Consider the following 18,396-nt stretch of genomic DNA (forward strand, 5'->3'; position numbering starts at 1 on the left):
AAATTTCTAAATATCATATATACCGTTCATAAAATTTCAAAATATCATATATATCCTTTTTAAACATTAAAATATCATATATGCCCTTCTTAAATATCAAAATATCATATATGTCCTTGTTAAACATCAAAATATCAATGATAATATCTATAATATCTTCCATCTACAACATGATAATAATCAACAACAACAAAAACTAAACAATCAAAATATACACTCCATTGAGAGGGTTGAAGATGAATCTTTTTGTTTGTCAAGGAGGCGACATTCCAACAATTTAGAAGTTCACATTCCATTATCATAAATGTAAGGATAATATGGTTAAATTTTTAATTATTATAATAATTCTAAGGTATAAAAATGATTGTAAAATATTAAAAAAAATTATAAAAAAGGATTTGGGCAAATATGATATTTTGAAGGTTTATCAAGGGTAAATATGATATTGAGAAATTAAGCTGGGAAAATATGATATTTTGAGGTTTAAGAGGGGCATATATGAAATTCTCCCTTCAAAACACCAATTTTGCATGGGATAAGAAGATCAAACACCATTTTTTCACAAAAACTTGATCTTCTCCAACAAAAAAAATTATTTGCATGAACTCAAATTTAACAACAATAAAATGTATGAACAAAACAACATAATTTTTATTTTTTTAAGCAACATCACCAACAAAACAGTAAATAACTCACATAAGATTTTTCAGTTGCGAAGGTTGAGAAATGCTTCAAGAATGATGAAAATCTTCAAGATAATAAACCAATCGGGATTATTCCCTTGAAATAATCAGTTGGATCTTCAAGGTCTTGGTCAGATACCAATTTTAGGTACCTATTTATTTGATTGGATTGGTGCAGAATAATATTATCAAGAAGATGGTCGTATGAACAATTATGAACATGAACATGTAAGTAAAACTATAATGGGTAGGTAGAGATATTTAAAATGTTACATGAACAACTAACATGGCTAGGGAGAATCCCAACCAAACACTCTCTAATCTAAATGTATACATGGTGTACTCATAAAATAAAATGACCACTCACCTCCATTTTATATACTAGTGGAGGGAATATAGTCTCATACAAGGGAATATTCTAACCTAATAAATCACTCATCATTGTAGAGTATTTTCATGCTCCAACAATTGGTCTGACCAATCAGAATTCGAGTATCTGTATGGTTACATATAAATTGGGACTCTCATTTCCATAAATATTGAGGACTGCAAGATACATGCGTATATGAGTACATAGTTTTCAAGAGAGCAATCATTGTGAGGTTAAGAACATATTATTTGGAGCAATTTATCAATAATAAAGATTTATTTTCTTTGAGTGCTCAAGTGAGGTGCAAACTTTTATGAGTGATTGTAATTGGTCTTGGAAGCTTAATAAAATACTCTTTACTATCTTATTCTCAATGGACAAACGTCACATCGAGCAAAACATCTTAATTATTTTGTTCAAATTTACAGTTTTAGATTACTGTTTTTCATAAGTTTATTTTGTGTGATTTATAGAAATCATTTATTTTTTTTTAAGTTACTTAACTTGTTTGCTTGAATCCCAAGACATAACTCAAATAGATGCAATGGTACAAGCATCGATAAAAGACATGTCACAAAAACGAATGCACAATGGAAAAAAGGAGAAAATGACTTAAATAATTCAAATACTAAGGAGACAAGTTCCTAACTATGAATGATTACCAATAAAGAAATTCCACTAAGATCTGTCTCATGAAGCAAATAAGGCGAACAATGCTGAAAAAAGTTCCATCGACGAACATAATTTTGTTATTAAAGTTCTAATAATTGTATTTCTATTTTTAGGAGATGAAAACTCCAAGTAAGATATTTTACCAACATGCACCAAATGATGTCCTTTATGGGACATACAAAAAATTTAAAATGATACAAAGAATATTAGGATGACCCATGTGGAAGGATGTATTGTGTGTTATTCAAAATTGATTTTCAAAAAATGCTAAAAAGGCAACAAAAGTTGAAAAATATAATAAGCTTAAAATTCTTTTTAACACACCAATGATCATTTTGAAATGAAGGAAAGATTAAATTAACAATAGAAAGTGAAGTGTTACAACCTTTGAAGACTTTGATTATCATGAGAGATGAAACTTGATAAAGTGACACATGAAGCTCCAAAGAAGAAACTTTCTAGAAATGCCCACCAAGCAAGAGTAAAACTACCACAGATGCTAGTCTTCACTTGTATATATAGTGTTCTAAAGCCTTAAAATTTTATATCAAAATAAGCCTTCAAAGTAGAAGCAAAAAAATAATCTAGATCATGCATCAAAAATTGCAAGGCCAAGAGAGAGAAGGAGAGCCTTGTGCTCTCGGCAATATAGAAAGGAAATAGGAGAGAAGCTTATGAAAACAACTAGCTTTGTTTATGGTATTTAATCTCTATTATATACTAAGATATATTGTATAAAATGCTCCATACTTTCCATAAAGTCAAGGTATGATGTATGTAAGAGGTATGGAGTGAAAGTGTTTAGCCAACAAGCAACTTCTCTCTTAAAGAGAGGGACCTACGTTTTGACTACCAACTAGTCAAATTTGGTTTGTCTTTCACTTAACTTCTAACTAACTCGTTATACGTAGTAACTAGATGGTTACTCAAAGTTCCCAAGTAATTGTACATGACCTATAAATTCATATCATATTAATACAACTAGTTATTGTTCTCTTTTGTTATTATTTTCTAGAAACAATATTTCCTAATATGCTGATAAAATATTATTTTCTTAAAATAATGCTTTTACAATTAAATACAAATGTTGATAATATTTATTAATAATAAAATTACTTTAATAAATAATCAATTAGTCCATATAGGATCATATGTCACTAGAAAATATCATTCTATAATGACTTTTGGGCATAAAATTCTTTCAATACCCTGGTTGCACAAGACACGTCATAGATTGATATAGATAGTGGTAAGCTTCTAGAAACGTTTCAATTCCCCCATTAACACAGTTCAATGAATTTCATTCATCAACATCAAAATCCCAAAATCTTAAAGCTACAATTAATGTATAATGTAAGTTTTCAGTTATCCCATTGTTACAGATATACTGCTAAATATGAGACTTAGATCACATTCAATCTCATTTTGTGTTCAACTTTCGGTAGTGCTCATTAAATGTCTTGCTCTGAACGCCCAAGAGGAACAAATCCCATCTTGACTATATAAGCCTATTGCATAATTCACACCACACCTGATAATAGCCTTTGTAACTCGTTGGTTACGAATCAACATTTCACTATATCAAAGCAAAACACTCCTTAAACTTAAGTCCAACTATGTACCTCAGGTATTAACGATACAAAGATAGTTCCTTTTTTATCAAGTATCTCTCATGATAGAAATCATTGAGGTGATTCTGATGTAGATCCGTTCAATACCAGTTCTCTAACAAGTACCTATAAATCTTAATTACAACCTATTGCATAACTTCAGCTTATGACAGTCCACAAATTTAATTCATATTAATCTTACTTCAGTTGCCCCATAATTATAACTGACTATGAGCTTTTAGAATAATTAAATTATTCATGGATTAACATGATAATATAGAAAACAACAAGTATAACTATGAAGATCATATCTGAATATATCAAAACATAACAATAGTTGTTGTTACAATGTTCCAACATCCAAATACTAAATCAAATTCGAATCTCATTTTTATAATAAAAAACTATTATAGCTTAAGTGTGGTCAGTGTTGCTTAGCTTAAAAGGAAGACTTTATTAATGAGTGTAACTAACTTTAATTTTTGTAAATTTTGTGAATACGACCATCTTTATACTTAACTTTATTCTAAGTATTGTTACATATCTTGAAGAATATGATTGGTGTTCTGATGTGACTTAGATTTTCTTAGCTTGATTAAGTACACCCTTGAAGTAAAAATAAAAGATTTCTAGGTTATCCGTGAATGGAAGGACTCAACATAGTGTTGTGAATGAACTTATTCATCCAACCATATTTGATTACAACTTCTACAGTAGCTTTGTATTTGATTTTGTAGTAAACTATGGAATTATGTTTTGATTTGATCTCATTGCAACAAAACTTACTCTTCATTCCATAATTATGTCATAATCCAATTATAATTCATAATTATATGTACGTGTTTTGAATTCAGTATCTTGTGTGTCTCTTTACATAAATATCTTCTTCTAAATTGATTATCTTATATATATATATATATATATATATATATATATATATATATATATATATTCTCTTAGTTCTTCTTAAGTACTCTTAGAATATCCTTATAGTCATCCAATAACTTACCCATATATCCAATTGGTATCTTATGAATGCATTGTTACCCCGCAAACTGAATGTATTGTTGATTTCTTATGTGAGTTATTACAACCATGCTAAAACCGAAGTTGGCCTACTGCGATGTTCTTCAGGCGTCGGAATGTTAGACATTTGTCACCCCAGGCGTGCCGTTCTAGATATAGCTAGCAACTTAGGTGTAGTGTAGGATTGTCAGTCCCGTATAAATCTATAAACAAGTATCACACTCTCTTACCGAGATTGTGGTTATAATTCAAGACTTTAGTGTGTACTCTGGTAGGTACGGTGAAGATTTTGTCTCACATAATTGTTTCAACGAGTTTACGCGCCAGTGTAATGAAAACCTTTGTATTTTTGAATAACACTTTTCCATAGTAATAACTTAGTGTAAAAATAATTATACCTTTATATAATTATTCATCTTGTCCCAAAACAATAAAATAGTATTAATGACCCTATTATAGTTTATTATTAAATGTCTTATTGTGCCTATATATATATATATATATATATATATATATATATATATATATATATATATATATATATATATATATATATATATATATATATATATATAAAGTTAACAAGTTTAGATGTTCATAAATAACCTATAATTACATCTAACACAAGTATATGAACATCTAATACGACGAAGTCAATTTTCTAGTTTTTGGCCTTTTTAGGTCACCAAACGATAAATAGTGAGTTATAAACATTGTAAAATTCATTTTTACCCTTTTGTGGAGATTAAGCCAAACTACCCTTATATATTAAAAAAAAAAAGATATTTTAGGTCAAAATCACAAAAATGGTACCATAACCTAGTCATTACCATTTTTGCTAGAAAACCCTAATTTTACATAAAATGGTGGGTTTTTAGGTTTTCTTTTTGTAAAACCAAATCATTGGTATTTATAACTAGTTTCATAACATATGCCTAAAATAACATATTTTGGTTTATATCCCAAAAAATGATGTAATATCTCGGTTATAACCATTTTTTGCTAGAAAAATCATATTATGTTCTTAAAAATGCTAGTTTTTTTTTTTATAGTTTTGTTTTTATGACTTTTTCTTAAGAACATATAGCATGTTTACAACCATTTTTCATAGATTTGCATTTCAAACAACATACCACACATAAATGTTCATAATACTCAGTGATAACATTATTTCATGTAAATAATACTTTTACACAACTCGAAGACAAAGCAGGTATAACAACTTCTATTATTATACAAGTTTACCTGTACCCCCCCCCCCCCCCCTTCTTAAAACTTGGATAAAAACAAAAATGAGGGGTATTAACTCACCTTGAGTGTGTTCCTTGGTGGATAAAGAGGTGAAGATGAAGGTTTTCAAGCTAAGAACACTTGAAGACACTTGAATAACACTTGAAGGTTGAATTATCCTATGGATATTAACACATATTAATGTGTATAATTGTAACAAAACTAGTATATATGTGTATAGAATTACTAGATTAGTAAGGAAAAACATATCAAAAGATCAAGAACCAACGTATGGAGATTAAATCTTGAGAAGGAAACTTGTTCTTGAGAGGAAATGGAGAAGAAGAAGAAGAAGAAGAAGAAGATGATGATGATGAAGTGAGAGGGGGGTCGGCCGAAGTTTAAAGGAGGGAGGGGGGAAGGTGAGGGGGGTGGGGTGGGGTGGGTATGGGGGAGGTTTGGTGTAGGGTTTGACTTTGATTAAAATACTATTTCTTTATAAAACGTGTCATCATTTTATAAAAAAATTGTTTTTTTATTTTTATAAAAAAATGGATAATTTTTATAAAAGTTGGTGATCTTTTTAAAAAGTATGGTAAAAATGATGTATATTTACTTAATTTTGAATCATTTAAATTCAAATTACTATAAAAATCAATACCATAAAAAATTATAACACATTACATGAAAGTTAGGAAAATTCCTAATTCTTTTCGTTAACGTATGAATGTTTAAGCCGGGTATAGAATCTATCGCATTTGGTGACGAATTCACCAAAAATTTGTATATATGTAACCCTTTTTTATGAATTTGTCATGTAGTATAATGTTTATGAACTCCACTACATTATGTTATGACTTGTCAATAGTACCTGAGGTAATTTGTATTCTAACTAATATAAAATTGAATTATCGAATTGTTATGCTACTAACCCTAATTAGGGTTTATATTTGATAATTGGAAACTAAAGTGGTACTTTGTATTATAACTTGTCAATAGTACAGTACATTAGAAACATTAGGGAATTTCAAATTTCTCGTAAAATTATAATACGAGTTGAGTTGACCTGGTTGACTTTTGTTGACTTTGTTTGACCAAAATTGACGGCTGTCACATCATCCCCCTGTTAGAAGGAATTTCGTCCCGAAATTAGCTCTCCGAGTGGGTTCAAGAGTTAGGGAAGATATATGGGTATTTCTGTTTCATTTGATCATCACATTCCCAATAAATTCTGGTCCTCGCTTAGCGTTCCAACGGACCTTTACTATTGGTATGTGGCTTTGCTTTGTTCTCTTGACTTCCCTGTCCATGGTTTCCACAGGTTCCTCGACGAACTGGATACTCTCTTTTACTTTGATTTTGTCAAGTGGAACGACGAGAGTATCATTAGACAAACACTTCTTTAAATTGGTCGCATGGAAAGTGGGGTGCACATTGCTGAGTTCCTGCGGTAGCCGAAGTCTGTAAGCTATTAGGCCAATCCTGGCAAGGATCTCGAATGGCCCTATATACCTTGGATTTAGTTTCCCACATTTTCCAAAACGTATCAATCCCTTCCAGGGAGAGACCCTCAACAATATGCGATCACCAACCTGGAATTCCAAGGGTTTGTGTCGTTTATCCGCATAACTCTTATGGCATCTCAGTCGATCATGAGATTCCTTTAGTTGTTCATGAATCTGAGTGATCTTCTCTGTCGTTTCCTGTATACTCTCAAGGCTAGTAAGAGTGTTGCTAGGCACCCGTCCTCTAGTGAGCTCAGTGTCACCCTCTTCGGCCCAACACAAAGGTGATCTGCACTTGTGCCCATAGAGGGCTTCAAATGGAGCAACTTTAATGTTAGATTGATAATTGTTGTTGTATGAGAAATCGATGACTTGTAAATGGGTATCCCAAGATTTACCGAAGTCTATCACATAGGCCCTCAACATGTCTTCCAGCTTTTGAATAGTTCTCTCGCTTTGTCCGTCGGTTTGTGGGTGATAGGCTATACTCATGTCGAGTTTGGTTCCCAAGGGCTTTTGTAGCGATTGCCAAAATCGTTAGGTAAACCTACTCTCTTTATCGAAGATAATGGATATTGGTACACCATGTAATCGTACAATCTCCTTGATGTATGTATTTACTAGTTTCTCCATTTTTCTTGTTTCCCTTATTGGCAGGAAGTTCGTGGATTTGGTTAACCTATCGATAATTGTGCAACACCTGCAAATTCGGGCTAGTCAATTTAGAGACAATAAGTGTCAAAATAACCTTTTTTATATAATATTATTCAGAATAAATAATCTTGACCAGGTTATGGTATATGTCACAAGTGTTCTGTACATATAAAGAACGCTGAAATCCGAGTTATAACGAATAAGTTATGACCCGTCGTAGTTTTACGGCAAAATCGGCACAACATCGGGAATCGTAAATAAGTGAATTTACGATTAAATACTTTCTAGCATTAGCGATCTAAACGAAATTCGTAGTATATGTTAAACCGAGAGTGTGCATAAAAAGAACTTCCAAATATGACTTCGTATGAGGAAGTTATGATTTTTCTAAGATTTTGCACAGCAGTACACAACCCGAAATTTGAATTTTAGATCGGTCGATTTTTTAAAATAAATGTCTAAACGAGAAATGAAGATATCGTTAATAGAAGTTCAACGTTAAAAAGACAGTCGAGAACGGAGCTCGTATGCAAAAGATATGGACGAAACTAAGTCCGTACTCTTCGAGCGCGGCGAATTCGATACAATTTTGTAAATATGAGATAGAGTGAGAATTAGCTAACGGGATCTAAATGAAATTTATAGTAATCGTAAATACCAACGCGTCGATATAAATAACGTCAAAAACGGAGCTCGTATGCGAAAGATATGGATGAAGCTTAGTCTCTACTCTTCGAGCGCGATAAATATGATACATTTTTTGTAAATCTGAGATAGAATGAGAATTAGCCGACGGAGTCTAAATGAAAGTTGTAGTACTCGTAAATACCAATGCATGGATATAAAGAACTTTGAAAACGGAGCTCGTACGTGGAAGATATGGACGACACTTAGGGACTACTCTATGATAAAACTCCTAAGAATACGAGATGAACTCTTCATAATTTCTTCACACCATAAGCCTTTCTTTCTCTCTCTAACTTCTATCTAGCCTCCCCAAACCCCTCCCAAGTCTAGGGAACCTCCCTAGCACGAGAAGGAAGCCCCGGAGCACCCGACGGCTCCGAGAAGAAAAGCCTTCGGCTTGGAAGCGCTGCTCCAACGAAGCCCGATTTTCTTAATAGAAACTCGCTGTAAGTGAGCAACGCCTACATTATTTCTAATATAGCTTTTATTTAAATATAGTAATGTTATTAGGACCTTATAATAATTATTTGGGCTATTATTATGAGTTATATAAGCGTCCAATACTAGAAAATAGACCTTTAATGACGCGCTTTTTACGACACGCGCTGATTAATGATAAGCAAAAGGACGTGCCCTTAAAATAGTGTCATCTCTTCAAAAAAATTTAGGATTTATGTCACGCATTACTGCGTGCCCTTAATTTAGTGTCTCAAGAAAAAAAATTAAAAACACGGAGGGCGCTTTATCTTAAACGCCCGTTGTCTTTACCTGTCGCTTCATAATTTTAATGAAACGCGCTTTTAGTAGACAAGGGGGAAACGAAATCCCCAAAATTTTGAAAACCTGCCTTGTTTTGAAATCTTCTATCTATCTTTCATCCTTGCAATCCACTCTCTTCTCTCTGATACTCTCTCCTCTAGATCTCCCTTCATTCTCTACCTCCCGTCTCTCTGTAAACCCTAAGCCATCGCCACCTCCCTTCTCTCTAGCACGTGCTAGGCCAGGGTTTTAGTAGATACTGGGGAAAATGAAATCCCCAAGCATTTTGAAAACCCTCTTCTTTTTTATCCTCCATTTTTGTTTCCCTCTTGCTCTAGTTACGATGCTTCCTTCCTTCCCCCTCCTAAAGTTCAAGCTCTAGAAATCATGGTTTTCGATTAGGAATCGGTAGGGAAGCATGATAAAATGGAGATGAATCGTGTACCTTTGAAGGAGAAGATTTTGAAGGAAAACATCAGAAACATCCTTCCGTTTGTGTGCTTTTCCATGGCGAAGAAAAAAGAACTAAGGTTTGTTTCCCCAATTCAAAATTAACGCTAATTTCTTCTTAAACTGCATGTTATTTTACAGTTTCATTGATGTAATTTCTTATTTTGACAAGCATAATGATGTGGGAAAGTCTTTGACAAGCATAATTTCTTCTTAAACTGCATGTTATTTTACAGTTTCAGAGTGATTCCTATTCTTCATGCTAATTTTGGATCTCAAGGTAAATCATATGTTGAAAATAAATCCATCATCACTAACTGTTCATCATCATCCCCAACTACTTACTTCCTTTTTATTGTGTTCAAGCTTCTTTTTATTTTTTATTTCCATGTCTGGTGCAAGTTTTTTTTTTATTATTTTTTTATTTTAATGTGTTGGATTTTTATTGCCCACTAAGTGTTTGATTATTTGCTTCACTGAGTTTTGCAATATTTGATTATCGAATCATGGCCCCTGTCTTCATGTATGTGCCTTTCTTGCAAAATGGTATGAGTTGTCAATACAATTTTCTTTCTTGCAAAATGTTCCATTGAGATCGACACATTAGGGTGAAAAGGGGTATTGGAGATATAGGTGAACAAGATAGAGAAAAAGGAAAGTAAAATATATGTAATGAAGGATTTGGTTAAGGGTTTGTTGAAAATATCACCGAGTTAGCTAAGAATCCATCATAACCACCTTATTTGTGATTGAATGATACATGGGTACAAGGAGGCTCAACAACTTTAAGATAATATTTCAATGTTTTATAAAAAAACATGAATCTTTCAGATAACTCATGTGACATGAAGTGTATGTATGTATGGAGAGACATTATGCATAATACATATCCCTGAAACTTTCATATAAGCTAGCCTATAATTTTCTAATTGTAACATGAATGAAAGAATTGACATAGAATAGCTAAAACAGTAAATTTTAAGTCCAAATTACAACTCTATTATTTGTTTCTTGTCTGAATGCTAATCTGGAATCTATCCAGGTAAAGGGCTTAAATCCAAAATTCATTTATTTCTTTTAGGAGCTTTTCATTTTTAAATATTTTTTTAGTCAGATGCTCACGCCTTACTATTACTTCATCTCTTCTATCTAGAATATATGATATGGGTTATGGTAAGTAGCAGTATATTGTTTATGGTTATCATTTTCATGTCTGTTTAAAAAAACTAATTTTATGGGTTTTGGACTGAGATTCAAGGCTGGTAACACTTACGTGTGGTGCCCGGTCACTTTGTTACTATCTATTTTTCTAGTTTTCTAAGTGATTAAACATGTAATGTGGTGTACTCAGTTGTTTACTTTGCTGTCGTGGATTCCAAAATGGAATGTCATGCCATTGTTGACTTCTTCACCTTTGTTTTAGTAAAAGAAAAGATTTTTTTATAAAGGAAATTTCTTTGGGATAAAGATTTGAGAATTAACAGATGTGTGGATGATGGTGAACCTACTATTGTTTACCTTTGGTGCATTGAAGGTGTTTTATATTACAAAGTAATTCAAGTTCCTCTTGTTGTTGACTGCTTACAGCCTGTTGTCAACATAGTTCCATTGCAGGTATTTAAAAAAAACACTATACTCTTTGTTTATTTCATTTTTTTTGTATAAAATCACCTATCATGTATTATGTGTTTGACTGATAAAAAGACAAGTGTTAATGTCACTACTACTCTATTGGTCATTCTTCATTCTAATCCATTTGTTAAGTGCATAATACTCTGCGTATATATTTTTGATGTTATATACATGTAAATTGGTTTTTTTAAATGCAGTTGTTGGCTTATTATTTAACTCTTCTACAAGGTTATTACAATATATCAAGGTGATTGAGTATGGGTGAGAATCTGGAACAACAGAAGCTTAGTTTTCCGGCAGTCCAACACCAACAGCCGCCACACACACCGCCGGAGTTATGCAAAGCTCCATAGCTGTCACCCAACAACAATTACCTGTTTTCAATGATTGTGGAAGTGGTGGGTCCCATAGGTTTTCAAACAATTATAAATCGAAAACTTATACAAACATCACATAAAAACTAACTGAAAAAGCTCTCCTATTATGGAGATATAATGAACCTTTTCATTTTAAGTTTTTTCATGTAAAAGCTCCACCAAAAAGTTCTCCTATAGTGGACGCTCTTATCAAATGGTGTATAAAGTAGAATCAAAAGTAACTATATATATTATGTACATATAACATGAAAACAATTCATATAGAAATTCATTCCACTTTCACTTGGAAACCGTTTAAAGATGCTCAAGGAACGTAATTGTTCATTCCATTCCATTACTACAGCATAAATAGAGTCTAATGTGATTGGTGTGTGCAGGTATTGGCTGCAATTTGTGATGAGCTCCCTCCAAAAAGTGTTATGCTTATATACATAGCAGCATCAGGTTACCTTTTTACCCTCTGTAGGGGATTCTAGTCAAACTAGTGTTCCGCATAAGCAAATATCAGTAAGTATGAGAACATATGTAAAGTTAAATACTGTTCATGAACGCAGTAACTACTTTATGCCTGGAACTCATGTTAATGGGAAAGTAAGTTCCAGTCACCCCTCTGAAAATTCTATCTGGCTAGGGCCCACCAGAAATGCAGGTAAAAATTACGAATTTCTATCATCTCCATATAAGAAGCTAAAATTATTGTGAAATTTTACTTTGTTTCATGTTTTTTGTTTTTCAGGTTCTAATAATCTTTTTCCCCATTTTATGTCCCTTCACTGACTGCTATCCATCAGTTTTTAAGCAATGGGACATTCCCACAACAACCACAGCAAGGTGGTGGCATGTATCCAGCACTACCAGTGGCTGCCGCCTCTAATTCTAAATACCCACTTCAACAGTATAAAGCTAGGAAGCAATAACTCGGGACATATTGGAATGGCGGGAAGCTATGGACCATATGCTCAGGAGCCCTTGCTAGTTATAACCCTGGTTCAGCTGCTACACCTGTACTGATTAATATTTCATTAAATTTTATTTTTTTATTTATATCCTAATATATATTCTTGACTTCCTTCTTGCTCTAGCTTTATTATTCATAACACCATTGTTTGAATTTATACCTCAGGTACATATAATACAGTTATTAAAACTTTTTATTTTCTATCTTGACTTCACTTCAACTCTTGTTGACTTTTTTTTACAGTGTGCTCTAGCAGCTATTGTAGTCTCTGCTGTAATTGGGCTAGTAAGTTTCTTATTTGATATTGTGTAGGACCCATGGATATATATATATTATTGTTCACATCCTAAGTTTTAATTATTATTTAATAATAATAATTACAGGTAAAAAGAAAGATAATAAACATAGTTAGTTAATTTCTAAGCAGTATTAACTTTTGTTTTTGGATTTACAAGTACTAAGAACATAATTGATGCTTGTACTAAACTTAATGTGAAGAGGCTTATCTATACAAGTTCTCCTAGTGTGGTTTTTGATGGGATACATGGAATACATAGTGGAGAAGAATCATTGCCATACAAGTCCAGATGTGAGTTTGATGATTTGTATTCCCATATTTTATTAAACTTAAAATTGCTTAGTTTTGTAAACTGGCATTTTTTATTTTTTTTAAAACTTGAAGTCTTGAAAGTGAAATGATATATATATATATATATATATATATATATATATATATATATATATAATCTGAATGGAAAATAATATGATATTTTATTAGTTTTACTTTGTTTCTTTTTTTATCTTAATAGGCTTAATGGGTTAAGTACTTAATCTAGAAAGCTACATATAGTTGTGTCCTTTTGACTTAATTTGGACATAATGACTTGATGAATTAACCAAAAAAGCTTGCCACATATTTTAGATAAGGGTATTATGGGAAAATCCTACGAATAAAGGGCTTATTAATGGGAAGGGCATTTTGGGTAATTCTTTATATATTTTGTTTGTTGAAATAGAGTATATAAGTGGGTAGAAGGATTGGGGGATGGTTATTTGTCATGATAAATGAAGATTTTCACTATCACTGCCTTCACTGCTATCAGGAATATACATATTTCATGGTCTTTTTTCCTTTTTTAAAGGTAAACATCCATCAATTTTGAATTAACTCTCTCTTTTATCAAATATCATGTTCTTCATTTTAGAGAACATTAATCTCTGTTAGTTTTTATTTATTTATTTATCCTGTTATGTGTTGGATTACAGCAGTGAAAGGAGCATTAAAAATAAAAAACAAAAACAAAAATATAATTCTCTCCTTATTATCATATGCCTAATATATTTTGTACTTCAATTTGCAGAAAGATCATCAAGCAATAGATATCCTTTTAGCAGAGATCGATATATATGAGCTTTTTGCATTCAAACACTGTTGGGGAAGAAGGTTGAAACTTGCTCTTTGTGAAGGTAATTTTTTTCTTAATGTATTATCCTCTATATTCTTGATATTTTCCCACTTTTTAAATCTTTTATCTAATTCTCACTTTTGGATACAGAGCTTGATGAGAGAATGCGTGACCTAAATCTTTTATCAAATTCTCACTTTTGGAGGTGGCCATAAGAAAAGGTAAGCAAAGGGTAATTTTGTATTTGTTGTTGTTATTGTGTATTACAATACTTCCATGTATATATGTATAAAGTTTGTTCTTATTCAGATTTTCCTTTTACCATTGATTTCCTTATTGAGGCATTGTACTTTGAAAATGTTAATTCTTACCTTTTGTCCATGTAGGATCCACCAGGAACAGGAAAAACACAAACAATTCTTGGGTTTCTTAGTGCCATATTACATACCAACTTAGTCTCTTAACTTTGTAAGACATTGATTACTTGAGGGTATTTTTAGTAACATTGTAAGAGATTGATTACTTGAGGGTACTTATGGTATATAATGTTATATTCTTTTGTTAACATGGTCCTTAGTGCAATGAATTATCTTTATTGTTTATGGTATTTTATTTTGTATTATGAGACTTTTAATGTGTTATTTAATTTGAAAATTAGTAAATCTATCAAAAAAGTATTTTATTTCTATTATAAGAAATTAAATGCAAATTTAATTTAAAAATTAATAAATATATAATTTTTTTTAAACATTTAAATTTACGATACGCAAAAATGTGTGTCATCTTCATTTATGACATGGCCTTTCTTGACAGGGGCTTTCTTGATATGCATTGTGTGTCATTAACACGCGCGTCGTAAGGTTACGACACGCGAATGCGTGTCGTCTTCCTTTATGACAGGGCCTTCCTTGATACGCATTGCGTGTCGTAAACGCGTGTCGTAATTGCGCGTCGTAAATGCGCGTCGTCTCTCTTTATGATAGGGCCTTCCTTGACGCGCATTTGCGCGTCGTCTGAGCCTTTTACGACGCGCAATGAGCGTCGTAAAAGGCTGTTTTTCTAGTAGTGGTCGTTATAATATCCTTTTAACCACTCGTAGTACGAGGAATCTGGTAGGGCCGCAAAGGGTTGTTGGATTTCAGAAGTGCTATATGCCAAAATGGTCCTGCCATCCGGTGTTTTATGTCTGACCCCTGTCTGTACATAGTGGGTGGAGCGTATCGTTTAACGCTTATATAATAGTAATAATAGCTAGACTATTAATTAGTAGTAACGCCTGTGTTTCTAGGCTTGTCATTAATGTTGATATAATAGTCTAGGTTAACCTTTGTAACCCGTTTCGAAATAATAGAAGTGTATTATTTGAGTATTATGTGTTTTGTGCTTAATTGTGTGTCTTAATTAAATTAAGAATGAAAATAAGCGTGAAAATGAAATATTAGATAAAGCCGATATCTATGGATAATGTTGTAGTAGTTGAAACGAGGTTTCCAAATATATAAAGAATGCCGAAATCCGAGTTATAACGATGAAGTTATGATTTGTCGAAGTTTCGCGACAGAACCGGCACGACGCTGAATGACGTAAAATACAAAATTAATATAGAGCGATGTTTAGCCCTAGTGATCTAAATGAATGTTGTAGAGTTCGTTAAACCGAGAGCGTACATAAAAAGAATGCCCAAATCTGACTTCGGATGAGGAAGTTATGATTTTTCTAAGTTTCAGCTTAGCAGTATGCAACCCGAAACTCAAATTCGAGATCGAGTGATTCTTGGTCGAAACAATCTAAATGAGAATCGAAGATCTCGTTGATAGTAGTGCAATGGTAAAAAGATAGGCGAAAACGGACGTCGGATGAAGAAATTATGAATTTATAACATAGTTTTCCCATCCCGGCCTACTAAAAATAAATTCAAAATTAGCTGACGGAGTCTAAACGAAAGGTGAAGAGCATAGTCTCACCTACGCGTGGATATAAAGAACGTTGAAAACGGAGTTCGTATGAAGAAGACATGAATTTCCGAAGTTTTTAAATTATTAATATTTATTAATTAATCTTTAATTCGGATGGTTATCCGAAGGAGTCAGAAATCTGATCCGAACTATGCCCAGCATAGTTGAGTATGCCCAGCATACCCCAATTCATGCACCGCCTCGCACTCAAGAGCTCTGATGACGTAAGCGATGACGATTTCCGAAGTGTACGCCCCGCGTAGAGCATTATGCCCAGCATAATGCGAGGCTTCAGCCTCTATAAAAGGCATGCGAGGGCAGCTGGCTTCTTTTGCCAAAATCTTTTCTCTCTCTCTCTCTCTCTCTCTCTCTCTCTCTCTCTCTCTCTCCTGTTTTACATTGTTTTGCGTGCCAAAAATATCCTGAAGCCCCGATATCATTCCCGAGCCCCGAAGCAAGTCCCGAAGCCCCGAAGATCCCGAGAAGTGCAATTCCCGAGCCGAAGCTTTGCCCGCGAGAAGCCCGGTTTTTGTGAAGATCTTCCAGATCTGCCGAAGAATACTACTTATACAAGTCGTAGTGTTGTCCGATCATCTTCTAATCAAGTGAGTGTGTAGTTACTTTCTTCTAACACATAATTACGAAGTATTTTATACGAAATACGTGTTATGTGTATATTTTGTTGTTATATGTGTGAATGTATATTCAGTTTCTTCTATCTCATAGATATGATTTATTTTCTATGAAATACGTGTTATGTGTATGTGTATCATCTGTTATTTGGAATATGTATTGAATGAGAATTCTATATAGGTTTTAAACTATGTATAAAAATATATATTTTATCTACTAATATGTTGGGTAGAACATGGGTAGATAGTTGATGTGTGATAAACAGATGAGAGGCCTCGATGTTGTTGTTGTTGATCTAGTTATTCAGCAAAGTATGGATAACGACCACAGACTCTTTCTAGACAGTCCTGTGGAACGCTAGCAGGCTCATAACTTGTAGCTGTTGTGAACGATGTGTTCACCGGTGCACTCTATCCCCATCATGGTTGCCTTTTGGACATCTACTGATGAGGAAACCCCTTTGCAGTAATGTCCGTCCCGATGAAAATCCTAGATTAGGTCCATTGAGATAGATGTTGTTTTAGGGACGTAAAGTGAGGATAACGGGAATGGTTAATCGGGTTATTGTTGGTTGGTGAAATTAAATATAATTATTTATTGTGGGTTGAAAACCCTATATGCTCACCAGGCTCCCAAGCCTGACCCACTCAGTTTTGTTGTATTACAAGTAGTGGCACGAGAGCATAAGTTGGATGACTTATCAAGATCTTTTGATATTAGACCAGTAGTTATATGTAACCATTGTATGGTCTATCTTTTGTTGTTTATGGTTTTGTGTCTGTATCGGAACATGACATCCCGAGTTTTGATTATATAATGAAAATACATTTCTTTAAGAAATACTTTGGTAAATATTATTTTTATCATATTTTGTTTTTGGGAACAAATTCCGCAACTCTTTTAAATCAAAAGGATTAACTCTGAAATTATTTTAAAAAGCATAAATGAAATCGATCTTTTCTGGCCGAGATTTTGGGGATGTCACAGTTGGTATCAGAGCATTAGTTTAAGCGAACTAGAAATTTGTAGGATTTCTAAACTTAAATTTAGAATGCTAAGTGGAGATTGTGAGATGTGTGTCTGTTATATTATAGACACGAGCACTAGTTTATTTTAGGAAGATGCCTAAAATGCTTTTATGTGCTAAATGTTATATGTTGCCATATATGATATTATTTGTTCAGATCTACGGTTTGTTGCCAACCGGATCTGGAAACCTTATGTGTGTAGGATTCTAAGCGTATGACGACGGTATTAGAACTAGCATGTAAACGTTTCGGAGTGATAAGGATGATTTAATTATCTATCATGGATGAGGATCTAATCTGACCTTATTCGGTGTGTAGATAAAAAATGGTGAGAACGAGGAGCGGAGTGGGAAGTGCTGATGAAAACATGAATCAACCACCTGTGATTGAGCAAATACCTGTTGTAGCAGCAACACCAGAACCAATAACAATGGCTGGGGTGCAAGCCGTGATTTGGGCTATGTTAGCCGAACAAAGGGATGAAATGCGACAGATGTTGCATGATAATAGGGACGAACCTATCGTGCCCATTGAGGAACCTGAATTGATTCCCGAGCAATCGGAGGAAGGGAACAATAGTCGCATTATGAGTCAAGTTGGGACTCAAGGAGAACGAAGGAACGACCCAGAAAGGAGAAACAACAAGGATGGGCGAATGTACAAGAATTTCTTGGGCGCCAAGCCGCCAAGTCTTTCTGGAAGCCCAAAGCCTATTGAGATTATGGATTGAATCTCCGAAATGGAGATGATATTTGAAAGTT

At 33.2% G+C, this 18,396-nt stretch overlaps 1 non-coding gene across 1 annotated transcript; it reads left to right on the top strand.

The window, feature by feature from the left end:
* Window positions 1-1,886: 1,886 nt before the first annotated feature.
* LOC145055828 (U6 spliceosomal RNA) lies at window positions 1,887-1,984 on the top strand. The gene has a single exon (XR_013685378.1). It is a non-coding gene; the product is annotated as a U6 spliceosomal RNA (small nuclear RNA).
* The last annotated feature ends 16,412 nt before the right edge of the window (window positions 1,985-18,396 follow it).

This window comes from Lactuca serriola, chromosome 5 (assembly GCF_051521515.1).
Source record: "Lactuca serriola cultivar US96UC23 chromosome 5, Lser_US96UC23_V15, whole genome shotgun sequence".
NCBI lineage: Eukaryota > Viridiplantae > Streptophyta > Magnoliopsida > Asterales > Asteraceae > Lactuca > Lactuca serriola.